General features: G+C 44.8%; 1 long non-coding RNA gene across 7 annotated transcripts; it reads right to left on the minus strand.

Moving 5' to 3' along the window:
• Positions 1 to 749: 749 nt before the first annotated feature.
• On the minus strand, positions 750 to 13,513 carry LOC116820778 (uncharacterized). 7 transcript variants are annotated; one of them, XR_012656839.1, is made up of 6 exons: positions 13,258 to 13,513; positions 10,521 to 10,568; positions 3,967 to 4,069; positions 3,083 to 3,295; positions 2,372 to 2,460; positions 750 to 1,028 (listed from the first exon to the last, which is right to left on the minus strand). It is a non-coding gene; the product is annotated as an uncharacterized LOC116820778 (long non-coding RNA). The 7 variants fall into 7 exon arrangements; XR_012656841.1 differs by lacking the exons at positions 3,967 to 4,069; positions 10,521 to 10,568 and adding an exon at positions 6,185 to 6,270 and having other exon boundaries at positions 3,083 to 3,201; XR_012656838.1 differs by lacking the exons at positions 10,521 to 10,568; positions 13,258 to 13,513 and adding an exon at positions 10,323 to 10,509.
• Positions 13,514 to 13,629: the final 116 nt, after the last annotated feature.

Below are 13,629 nucleotides of genomic sequence, written 5' to 3' on the forward strand. Positions count from 1 at the left end.
TGGACAAGGCCGAGGGATGCTCTGTCCTTTAAATGGCACAGTCCCCTTCTTACTTACCTTCCTCTTACTTGCAAAGGAGGGGTGTGTAGGTTTTTTAATCCCAGTGCTCAGGTTTTATGAAGTATGGAAATTAGAGGAAGACCTAGTGAAACTGTGCTCTTAAGAGACAACTAGGATTGGAATAGCAGGGGGCTGCAGCAAAGGACGGAGGGCCACTGGCAGAGCGTGAAATAGATACTTTGCCTTGCCCACATTATTCCTGATGGAATAATTATTCCACCCAAGAGTCATGCATAACTCCATTGCCCTTTTGTTCCTGTCTTTTTGGGACTGTCTTTTGCTCTAACTAGAAATTGGACACATCATTGCTTAAATAGGCCTGGCAATTCATCTAATGGAGAGACAGCAGCCTATTAAACAGTTGCCTGTGATTTGTGTAGGCAGCAACATGGGGCACCAGAGATTTCTCTGCCTGCAGCAAATGGGCATGCTGTAGGCCTGACTTTAAATTACACATGCACCAGTAGAAATCAGGCTTTTCCAGTTATCCATGTTTTTTCAAAATCTACAGGGTTCTGCCCACTGATGCCTAGAACATTCCCTGAAATTTTGGAATTGGTCAGCTGGAGTGTTCATAAGTTCTTATTGCACTACAAAAGGGAAATGCCATTCAGTTTACTAGCAGTAAGTGTTCTTCAATTTCATGCCACTAAAGCATGTAGAGAGAACAAGATGACCAGGACCCAGGCTTGTGGAATTTGAGAAGTTTATTATGGGGAATCTTACATGCTTTGACAAACTACTGTTCTCAGTCTGAGTGTGGAACCTGGGTCATGTGTGGTCTTATAGATTTGGAGGGAGTTCATGGAGGGGATATACACACTAGGGCTGAATCTAGCCAAGTTACCTACTGCACAGTCATAGCATGCAGTCAGTCAGATTGTAAGTGTAACATTTACTAACAGTCTATAGTCAGAGAGGAAATAAGCTGTCCAGCTTCTTTCCTCAGTTCACATTCCACATTTGTCCTGTGAAGAAGAAAAAACGCAAAGTAAAAACCATGAGTGATTGTAACAAGTTGATGCTCTGTCCATCCTCTGATGCTCCAGAAACTGCTCACGCCCACTTTCTTTTAGTGTTCAGTCTGTATTTTATTCCAAACCCTTCCACCAACACCAGCACAGGGCAACATCAGTTTTTAATCCTACATCTTTCAATCCATCTTTACCAGGGCCCTAGGAGGAAAAGAGATTTCCTTGTCTGGGAACTCTTTCAATCTGGACTCAGCTAGCCAAGTCATCCTTTCCTTGTAGCACTTCCTTCCTGGCTTTTATCAGGTTAGCCAGCTGAGGTCTAATTTGTTCCTTACTACCCCAGCCTCTCCTTCTGATTAGCTAATTGCTCTAGCAGCTGTCCCTGGAGGAACTAATTGAGGCTAAAGCCATGAGGCTGCTGTCCTACCTGTCAGACCTCAGCACTCTGTCATAGCAATGAAAAGGGGGAGTCAGCACCAAAAAGAGCCCAATTTTCTCCCCAGAAAATGTCATTCTGTACAGCTAAACAGGACAGTCCTGAAAGGGGGGGTTTATTAATTACATGAAACATCAGCCTGTTTGGGCCCATGCAGAGCAATCCTACATCCCCACCCATGCTCTCTCCTACACTGCTGTAACTCTGTGGTAGTTACTCTTGATTTATGCTGGAGCAAGAGAGATCAGAATCAGCCCCACTGGCTTTAATGGGCATTCTAGTTGTGCCAGGAGGGAAAAATCCACATGCAATCCCAATTCCCTTTGTTTCCTGCTCTACAAACCACTGAAGCTGCCTGAAACTGCAGGTGTAGAATTCAGCACAGAGATTTTCACTGTGTTTTAGGGAATTTCATGCCCCGCATGTTTCACTTTTCCATGAAGCTCCCTGAAGAGGCTGTTACAGGATCAGCACCGTGAGACATTTCAAATCCTGAATATGCAAGAGTTCCGATCCCAGAGTCACCTTCAGCTGATGTGTGGGATTTTCAAAAGTGCCTCAGCGGTACACTGCCCACTGACTTTCAATAGCACATGTGCTCCTAAGTCATTTAGTTGTTTTTGAAAATCTCACCTGATGGGGCCCCATTTTCTGCTCAGGAATAGGTTTATTTTCACGGTAAAAAAGGATTCCTTTCCAAGCCCAACATCTGCAAAATCTTGTATATTTTTCCAGAGACATGGGCTCATTTTCAAATACCTTACAAAATGCCTCAGAGCATTTTTGATTTGAAACAGCTCTTCCTTTCATTTAACTATATCTCTGCATGCCACTCACTCTCTCCTCCCCCCACCTTCCCCTCTCCCCATTCTTATCGCTTTCTATGTAGAGTATCACTCACACGTTACTCTAATCGCTACAGACTTGCAGCTGCTTTCCAGGTGAGATGTCTGACCACAGACTGTGCTGCACTCAGCAAGACGTGTTTGCCTGGAAAAGAAAAAACCCATATGTCACGTTCTATCAAACCACTGTTATAACCTCCACATAACCGTCCCCTGCCGCAATTAGAGTATTCCCAACTCACAAACACCTTTGAGAAGTTGAATCCTGTGTGATGATTCCGAGGGGTATCCATGGATGTGAGGGACCTCCATACTCCCCACCCTGAGCATGAGGAAGCCTTGTCTGTACTGCTGTGGGTTGGTTCCCCAACACCACCAGTCTGTGGCAAGACAAGCACTACCTTCCAGGCCCTGCTCTCTTTATTGGTTAATGAGAGATACACTCCAACCCTTGAGCCATCCAAGCATCCGTTTGCAATGCTAAGCCCCTCATCCATTGGACACTTTCAGCGTCTCCAAATCTGCTGTTCCCAACTAGCAGTACAGCACAGCTGATCAGTTATACCATAGAACACAGCTCTGCTTTACACACAGCACTTAGATTTGTTTACACAGAAAAATTAAAAAAACAAAAACAAAAAAGAGCAGAGATTCAAGTGATAAAAAGCAGAAATTTTGGACACAAAGTGTTACATATAAAATAAAATCATAACATGCATTCTAGAGCCTACACTTTACTTGTCATGTCAGATAGAGGCAAAACTCACCCCAAATCCTTCCAGTGTATTACAGCTAACCTAGGCTGTGATCTTCCAGTCATGATACAAGTATGCTGACCTCTTGCCTCCTCAGTGGAAAGATGCAGAGTTTGTTTCTGTCCCTAGAGCTGTAGTTTAAAAAAAAAAAAAATCCATTGTCTTTACTGGAGACTTTTCAATCACTTGATTAGCATTTTACTCACATGTAAATAGGTGTTCATTCTGAAGTATACAATATCCCCATTTAAATATAGACAGACCAATAGATAAACATTTTCTGGCTGAAAGAAACTTGCTAATCCACTGCTGGTAGGTGCACCCAACTCACAGAACTTAAAATATAATTTTCATTATATATGCATAGCTTCTTATATAGTAACCACACATACATTCTGCAATGATTATGATGGCCAGTGTGACACAAGATTTCAGTAGAGATCCTGGATCAGATTCTGACAAAGTACTATGTAAATAACAGACCCAGGGAGATCCCTGCAACACTTATGCATCCCTGTGTCTTCCACCAGTTGGCACCAAGAGTTCCCCTGGCACACAGCCTCCCTTGTTTCAGAATGACCTGTCTTCACAGCTGAACTATAAACTCATGGGCAGAATCTGACATGTTGAGTAAGTCACTAAATATTTGATGAAACTCTCTTGAAATCTCCTCATTTTGGACTGATCCCTTCCCAAGGCAGAGCTACAACATACACACAGTGTCTGGTGAGTTCCAGTGAGTCCACTGGCTGCATCTGGGAGGGACATGGGGCTAACATCCAACACACAGGCTGGTTGTGGCCCTTTGTCAAGTGTGGTAAGGTACAGCAGCAAAGTGCAAATAAACATCACCCAGTTTAGTGGAAATAGAGAAGGATCTCAGCCAGGCCTCCTACCTCTTTTATAGTAACCATATATCAGCACTGAAGCTGGTCTGATGTTGGACACAGAAAGTTCTTGCTCAGCTAAGAAAAAGAAACTGATATTCTTCTGAGAGACCTGGGAATGGGAGGACCGGGGGGGGGGGGCATTAGATGTTTTCTTTTAATATCAATTTCTCTTCACCAAAGACCTACTGACATGGATTCCAAATATATGAGGCTCTCACCTTGCATGGCACCATCACCCCAGAGAGTCCCTGTTCACCTGATCAGTTTCATTACAGTTGTCTTGTTAAGATTTTTGGCTCTGAGACTAAAAAATTTTCAAAAGGCATCTGTTTAAAGCTTGTAGACATATAACACCAGAAGGGAAATCTCTCTTTGAATATATGTTTTCCATGTAGAAGGGGATACAACTGTTTTTGGCTTCCACCTGCATCATTACACAGTCATCCTGAAGCTTTAAACAAAGACATGGGAAAGAATTATTAATAAGCATTAAACATAAGAGGCATCCAGATCCTGCAGAAATGCCCCTGTGAATGGCACTGGAATGGGTTACCTATGGAGGTGGTGGAATCTCCTTCCTTAGAGGTTTTTAAGGTCAGGCTTGACAAAGCGTGGCTGGGATGATTTAGTTGGGAACTGGTCCTGCTTTGAGCAGGGGGTTGGACTACATGACCTCCTGAGGTCCCTTCCAACCCTGATATTCTATGTGATGATATTATGATTCACCACTTCTATTCCTGTGAAACAACTGTGTCATCTAGTGGTCAAAGTGGGAACTGCAAAATAATCACTGGAGGCAAATTTTCAAATGTATTTTAATACCTAGATACCTATAAAATCTGTCTCTGGTTGGTCGGTTGGGGAGGGGGCGTGTATGGCCTAAGCTCGTCTGCAGGCATCTATGCACAGCTTGGGTATAATGTTTGTCTCATTCAGTGGGTTACTGTTGTATGGAATGAAGGGATGGCAACGTGTACTGAGACAAGTGGGTTCAGTGAATGCTCGCATGCTTTGGTTGGCTGGCCCAGTCCTCTCTTTTATCCAGCCCAGGGTACAACAGCCTGTAACCCCTTTGCCCCTGAGGTGCTTTATTGACCTCATTCTCATGCTTTCGCAAGGATGAACTGACTGGCACAAGCCTGAGAGCATCTTTCCATCAACAAGCAATTGCACGTCCTGGCACGGGGTCAGCAACCTACGGCATGTGAGCCGATTTTGAGTGCACACAGCCGCCTGCGCCGGTCCCAGCCCCCAGCCCAACTCAGCCCTCCTCTCCCACCCCCCGCCCACCGCTCTCCCTGCGGGGCAGAGGCAGAAGCTTGGTTCTGCTGCAGCCAAGCTTCCCCTGCCCCACTTCTTCCCCAGTGTGGTGCTTCCTGCTGCCCCCTCTCCTTCCCTGAGCCAATCAGCTGATGGCCCTAGCAAGGGGGGGGGGGAAGAGCTCCGTAGAGGATGCAGACAGAGGTAGGGATGGAGCCTGGGGGAAGGGGTGGAACAGGCATATCTCTTCCAGCCCCCTGCCAAGAGTCACGCAGGCAGGGGGCTGGGAGCACCCGCTCTCTGCCCGACCCCACACACACACTCAGTCTTCTGCCTGCACTCCCATGCCCCCAGCCCTCTGCCCTGAACCCTCCCACACCCTCCATCCCTCTTCTCGGATCTCTCACACTCTCTGCCCTAACTCCCACACACACACTCAGCCTTCTGCCTGCACCTCTACACCCACAGGCCCTCTGCCCTGAACCCCCCCCACACACACACCCAGCCCTCTACCTGACCCCACCACACACCAGCCTTCTGCCCTGCACCCCCATACCGCAACCCTGACCTTGAACCCCTGACACACACCCAGCCTTCTGCCCTGCATCCCCACAGTCCCATCCTTTGCCTCCCTGCATCCCTCCGCATTCCCAGCCCTCTGTCCTGACCCTGGAACCCCCCACCCCAATCTTCTGCCCTGAACCCTCCCCTCCCCTGCCCCCCGGTCTGGGGTCCCGGGGTCCTGGTCGCAGGCCCTGCTCAGCTCGCTGCCGGCCTAGGTGAACAGAACCACAGGCTGGCAGCGAGCTGAGCAGGCTGGTGGCATAAGATCAGCATTTTAATTTAATCTTAAATGATGCTTCTTAAACATTTTGAAAACCTTGTTTACTTTACATGCAATAGTTTAGTTACATAATATAGACTTATAGAAAGAGACCTTCTAAAAAACATTAACATGTATTACCGGCACGTGAAGCCTTAAATTAGAGTGAATAAATGAAGACTCGGCACACCACTTCTGAAAGATTGCCGACCCCGGTCCTGGCATAACTGAAATGAGAGAGACCAGATCAGTCTGGACCATGACTGAGGAGGAAGTGTTCTGCTGCAGAGCACAAATAGCCTGTGAAGACCTTTCTGATTTACCTGTTGCAATGTGATAACTTAATGACATGGAGGAGAGAGAGAGGGTAGCTAAGGGCCCCCTGGAGGGACAGGGCATGAGAGGAGGCCTATGAATACAGTGCCTGGTTTCTATGATGCTGGTGCTCTAAAAACACCTAGTGACAAAAAGGGAGTTGCCATGAAGCACAGTAAGTTCCATGCAGGGTGAGGGATCTAATGTTCCAGGTGTTTCACTAGGTCCGTGTACTATGGCCATGATCCAAAATTATTGGACTTCGTTATCTGAGGGCTTGTGATGGGGGGGACTAGCCCTAAAGGGCCACTGCTTGGAGGCCTCAGGGTTTGCCATACCCATCTCAGGAAAGGAGCTGTAGAGAGATCCTCCCAAGTGGCCTAGAGTGACTGTGTGGAAGCAATCAATCAGGGGCCAGGAGGGCCATATAAAAGGAGCTGGAGAACAGCTCAGCAGTTAGTTGTTGGAGAAGAAAGGACTGTGTGCCTGGCTGAAGAGCAGCAGGTGCACAGACAGCTAAGTGGGGGCAGGGACTGGGGCAGCAAGAGGCTTCTGGCTGCCTGCCTGCTAGGACTGAGCCAAAGACAATTTGCTAGCAGGCACCGGGGGAGCAAAGAAGGAGCTCCTAGCTGGATGCTGGGACTGAGGAAGGACTGAGCCCAGCCCTAGGAAGGTTGTGTCTCCAGGAAGAAAGCCCTGGGGATATGGCCCCATACCAGGGCTGGGACTACTTAACGACTGAGCCCATGGAGAGCTAAAGGGGTGCAGGGAGTAAAGGTGAATCATCCCCATTATCAAACAGCACTAACACTGTACTCAACTGTCTAGTGTATATGCGCACTGCAAGGCATCGTTGGATGAATCAGAAATGCTTAGTTGTGTATCATAGGCTCTATACTGCTAACATCTAGTGGAGAATCTCCTTTTGCTCCAGTCATTGAGGCCCAAGTTTTTGGGGAAGCAGAAGCCAAGTCCTATGCACACAGTCACAGTACAGCCCTGAAGGGCCATGCAGTTCAGCAGAGTGACAACAGGGAAGTCTTTGGGTGGCACAGATTTGTAACAATATTTATAATCGGTACGCCTGTTTTAAACCCTCATCTTCCCTGTTTCCCAGTTGGCTGGTTCTTGTGATTCAGGGAGCTGAGGCAAGGGTGGAAAGTGACCTGTCTGAAAGGAGCAGATCAAACTTTGCAGAGTCCCCATGGCTGTCCTTATGCCTTGGAGCCAGACAGACATGCTGGCAGCTTCCCAGGAGCTGCACAGATCCAGGCAGGCACCTTGCCTGCCCTGCTGTGGGTGGTCAACCTGAATTTTAAAGGCCTGGTCAGCAGTGCTGACCGGAGCCACCAGGGTCACTTTTCGACCGGGCATTCCGGTAGAAAACTGGACACCAGGCAACCCTAGTCCCCATGGTAAACAACCATCCTACAGGGATAACTCCAGTTTCTTGAAATAGTAAGGGCTAAGTTGTTCTGTTATATGATTTGGCCACCCTGATAGTGCATCACCTTAACCAAAATGGGATCTTTTCTTATTTCCAGAACAATTTCATTAGTTGTAATAGGAAGGTCATCTAGGAAAGAGACTCTATAAGCAGAGTTTTTCTCACTGTTTCCCTGTGTAAAGGGGCAAACAGGAGAGTGCTTCTGCAGTAGCATGTTTTTCTGATGGTCTATAATAAATGTCATATGGGTAGGCAGCTAAGATCAAATCCCATTTCTTCAGCCATGCTGCCATTAGTGGAGGAACGCCTTGGGCCCAGTATTTTTACTAGTAGATTATACTTCCCAACGGTAATAACAATATGGCGATGGAACAGACTGCCTTGGGAAGTTGTGGAAGCTTCTCCACTGGCGGTTTTCAAAAGGAGACTGGACAGCATCTGTCTTGGGTGGTTTAGAAACAACAAATCCTGCATCTTAGTAGGGGGTTAGACTAGATGACGTTTGCGGTTCCTTCTAACCCTATGATTCTATATCAGTGATTAAGGTCAACTGTTTCTCAAACAGGTATTCATGGAATTTAATAACCTCCAAAATGATACTAATGCTTCTTTTTTAATTTGTGAGTCTTATCTTTCAGCCTTTGATAATGTTCTGCAAGCAAATGTTATGGATTTTTCACTCCCATCTTTACAAATGTGTGAAATGACAGGCCCAATTCCTCCAGGAGAGGTGTCACAGGTTAGGTTATGGATAGGGTCCTGAGAATATCTTGTTTGTTTATTTTTAAATTACAGCACTGTCATAGGTAAAGTAGCAAATTTCACAGGATGTACACAGAATGCCAACAGGGAAAGGTCACTGCTGCATTCTTTTGTATAAAAACAGACACTGAATTACCCCCAAACTGCTGCTATTTCCCCTACGACGGAGTGACAGAAGCAGGCATCCATGGGCAGTGTTACATCAAAGCACAAGTTCATGTAAAGTTACAGTTTTCCCAAGCATGAGACTAGAATGTACTGGTGCCCACTTTTACTTCGCTGCTGTAGGGAAACAACTGCAGTACTAGGCTAATTCCACAATTTCTGCGTAGTCGCAATTTTCTCAGGGCTCTAGTTACGGAAAGCTCAGGATTACAACATACCAACAGGCTGGAACAAGTTTCTTTTTTACTACGTCAAAAGTTTTATGTTTCTTTTCTGTCCAAACCCACTTTATAGTTTCTGCAATTAGTATTGGTAAATTTTGAATGAATCTTTCATAATAATTTAACATACTCAGAAATAATCTAAGCTCTGAAACTGTCTATAGCACTGGAGTGTTCTCAACGGATTTTATATTCTCTCAATAGGTAAACCTCTTCTGCATCTATACAAAGTCTCAAACAAGTAACCTGATTTTGGGAAAAAAAGCATACTTATCTCTGTTAATTTTAGAACGTATTTTTTGTAATCTCTTTAGTGTCCCCTCTTCAAATTTTAAATGTTCCTCTGAAGTCCTCCCAGGTATTAATAGATCATCTAAACAACAGACATCACTATTTACCTCCTGCAGTGCCTGATCTGTTATTCATTGAAACTGAACAGGTGTGCTAGCTACCCCATAGGGTCATCTTTCATACTTAAATATCCCTTTTGTGAACAGAATTTTTTATTGCATCTGGCTACACTGCCATCTGCTGGTATGCTTGGGACAAGTCTATTTTACTCAACTTCATTCCCTCTGTCAGTTCTGCAAATAAATCTTGTGGTTTAGGAAGTAGATACTTGTCCATCTCCAGACAGGGGTTTTTAGTGACTTTATAATCCCTAGAAATTCTTACACTACCATCACTTTTTAGGATACACACAATTGGTGCAGTTCTTTCACTGGATTCCACAGAGAAATTAAACTTCGCTTTTCCAAGTCATCCAGTTGCTTTTCCACAGGCTCTCACGAAGCATATGTCACAGGTATAGCCTTCATAAATTTAGGAATGGCCTTGGGTTTGCTGGTGTATGTTTTTAAACAAATCCATATCTGTACTAATGACAGCTTTATATTGGTCTTTCAGTGCCCCCACTCTGTCTGGCAGATGATGTACCACAATTCAATTTAATCTTGCATAACGAATCTCTGCCCATTATTGGGGGGCCATTTACTTCCATTACAACTAATTCTAAAGGTGAACAGACACCTTTATAAGTTAGAGTGACAGGGAGACAGCTTAATACCCCTCTCTGCCCTTATTGCAACTCTGTCAAAGCACAATAGTTTCTTTAAATCTTACCTCAGATAACATTTTTTTTTTGTAAGCTCCATCAGAGATCATGGTCATTGCTACTCCTGTATCTCTCTCCATTATCAATATCACGTCATTTACCTTTACATTAACATAACAGGGGTGATGACATCTGTTCATTCTCTACCATATACAGTTCTGTGAAATGGTACAGCTCACATATCCTTTCATCTGGAAACAATCTGTCTCCGAGTCCAACAACTCCTAGTCACATAACTAGTTCTGTGGCTCCTACCTGCCGTCATTGATGGCTTCCTCTCAGCATATCCTTTGCTGTTGTGTGGGGCACTGTGGTAAGTAAGCCCAGGTGATGTTTTCCCTCTTACCGCACTTCTTGCAGTGCAGAGAAATAGTGCTCCTGCTGGTGTGATAACCCTAAACCATGGAAACACGGCTTCCTCGGTTTTATTTGGAACCCATGAGAGGTGCCGACCTGTGTCGTCGTCATCTTCATCCTCTGCCGAGTCCCTTCCTTCTAGGCCTGGCTTGATGAGAAGAGTTTATTTTCAAATTTTAGTGTATTTTTCTTTATGGATTCAAACAACAGAACAGTCTCCAGAGCTCCCTCTAGTAGCAGGTGTCACTATTCAGGGCAACTGCACTCCTCCCCTCAGGGGCTCAGCAAGGGCAACCACTCTATGCGGTAATAAGAATTTTTTTTCTTTAAAATACCAAAGAAATTAACTGTCCCAAACTTTCATTAATACAGAGTTAGGTTTACTCAGTGCTGCCTAATGCCCTTCCAGACTGTGGACAGTGGGTAACCTTAAACCTCTGAAAACAAGGAAATAAAAAGTGAAGGTACAAACCATTTCTGCAGTGCAACCTTTACTCTGCCTTCTGAGTGATACTCCAACATGCCAATAACACACTGTCCTTACAGATACTACAGACACTCTGGGAATACAGCACATAAGCACTGTAGGGGAAAGTTTAGCACCTACCCTTTGCTAAGGCAAAACTCAAGTTTAGATCAGGCATAGCAAACAGCAGCTACCTACACAGATTTGCTAAATGTTACCATCTCTTCACCCTTGACCTGAGGATTCCTTCTGAGCCATTGGCTTCACTGACTCCTCACTAAGGACTGGAGACTAGTCATGTAGACCACTAGATGGCTGACAATCCCCATGGCAAGACACCCCCCCACCCCAGTACCCCATACTGACAAAGCCTACAGAACTCAATACTGAAATGAGGAATACTTGATCCCTCAAAGTATAGATGTAACTCTTCTCACACCACAGTGACAGCACAGCCAATTTGCTCCAACTGCTTCACCATTCAATACGGTTACACCTAACACCTAGGGGAGCTGGTTTGCAGGCAGATAAATGGCGCAACTCAAACCACTGGAACACAACACAACACAACAGCATGTTCTCTTAGTCATTCCTCGTGTCTATTTATTATGGCACTATCTTTACTGAAGGTAAATAGAGAAACTTGTTTCAGAGTAGCAGTCGTGTTAGTCTGCATTCACAAAAAGGACAAGAGTACTTGTGGCACCTTAGAGACTAACAAATTTATTTGAGCATAAGCTTTCGTGGGCTACAGCCCACTTCATCAGATGAATGCAGTGGAAAATACAGAGAAACTTGTATCTGTCCCAGAGTATATTAAAAATGCAAAATTCAAATGACTCATCTAAAGTGACTTATCAATATCCATCTTTCTTATCTAGCATAATGAATATGCTTTTACCAGCTCATCAGCAACGGACATATACTGGTGTGGGGACAGAGTAATGCTGTCTCAATATAGTCTTATTAAGGCATCAGGGATCCAAATAAATCCTAATCTTCCCATATTTTGTCTCAGTTATGATTAAACTGCTAACTCATGGAGTAGGTGAGTTCACTTTGGCTATGACTCTTTCCTTTTCTCACTGAGTGAATTTTTTCACTGCAGGTGTAGTTCTGCAGCCATGCATGACAATGTTGGATCGATGGGTCTGTATATATGTGATGCTTCCCACAAAACTCTCCTAGTCCCCTGAAGAATTCCAGGTATTGTGCAATCAATTCTTCTTTAGTGCTGGGTGCTTTAGTATGCAGCGTACCCACATACATATTAGGTGTACCTGTATGCAAACATCTCTGCCTATCAGTAGTGTTGTAAATGCCTTAGCAATTAAGTCTTCATCACTAAGGTGAAGTCTTCAATTGAAGACTGACTTTAGCTTTAACAGTTGCCACTGTTAAGGTGACTTCGCCTTCAGAGTATATTCTGGAATCACAATATGCTACAAGCACAACATCAGACTGCTTTATCTGGATGGGACCTGCTATCTTTCTCAAAAGGTAAATTGGAAAACATTTAGCTTCCACCCCAATATTAAGATTAAACTCTGCAAATAGAATAGTGATTTAATTTTCTACATCTGTGACATGTTTTTCCATAGGCTAGATTTGTCATACCACAGTGTGCACAGAGTTTTTGTGTGAGTGATTGGTGTGTCTGCTTTGCTCTGACTCATCAGCGGCTGGGCTCTCCCCATGATGCCCTGTGTATTCTTTTGTGTAACAGCCTCTACAAACTTGTCAGTATGTGGCCCAGAGGGGATCTCTATTTTGTGGCTTGTGAGGCTCTGCAAATGCCTATTGCTTTCTGCAAGCCCAAATCAGGTTTCCATTTTCCTCAACAACCTTTCCTTTTGCCCTTTATCGGTGACACGAAACACAGTTCTGTATCTGAGAATATCATTTTTAGTATTTTCAAACTCTCATTTCTTGTTTTTTTGCCTCAGCTCTATAACATACTTGTCTATCTGCTCTTCCCCTAAGTGTAGATGAGACCACTACAGAACTGGTACCGTTCAAACACAAACTTTTTCTTACAGTTACCATAGTTCCTAACCATTGTTAAGATCTCATCCAAAACAGAAGCATTTTCAGCTGGCTGCTGTAAGAACGTTATAAACTTCCAGAGCTTCCTCTCCCCCTGTGTGCAGTAAAATGGCTGCTTTTATGCCCTGTTCTTTTTTATCTGCTTCTGAGGTTTTCATATAGATCTGGAAGGTTTGTTCCCATCTCCTTCAATTTGCAGCAAGTTTACAAAAGAAAGATAAAGGTGGGGCTGGCTTGCGATCCTCCCTGTTCAGGATTTTATTTTAAATACTATTTTCTAGTTTAACTATTTTAATTCTGCCTTCACGTCTGTGTACTCACTGTGTCTTTATTCTCTGTGACTTCTGTTTGGTTTCTGCTGGTCTGTGCACTGCAGCTTCTTGTCTGTGTGTGTGGCAGTTTGCACCATTTACTGGCACGCTGTGTCCAAGCAAAACCAGCCACTTCCTGCAGCCTGGGCTCACTGCTAACGCCAGACAGCGTCTTTCTGAGCGCACTGCAACCCGGCTACTGCAGGAAGCCAGAGCAAGACCAGACACAATGCAATAAAAAGATGGCTCCTGCAGATGGAGCAGGCTGTCTCGCCTGAGAGCTCCCTGGCAAGGGGAGGACATGGCGGCATGACCCGTTTTAAAGAGACAGCACCACAATATACAGCAGTGTCAGCTCTCGTTCACACACACAGCTGTGGGC

This window comes from Chelonoidis abingdonii, chromosome 1 (genome assembly GCF_003597395.2).
Source record: "Chelonoidis abingdonii isolate Lonesome George chromosome 1, CheloAbing_2.0, whole genome shotgun sequence".
NCBI classification, from domain to species: Eukaryota; Metazoa; Chordata; order Testudines; family Testudinidae; genus Chelonoidis; species Chelonoidis abingdonii.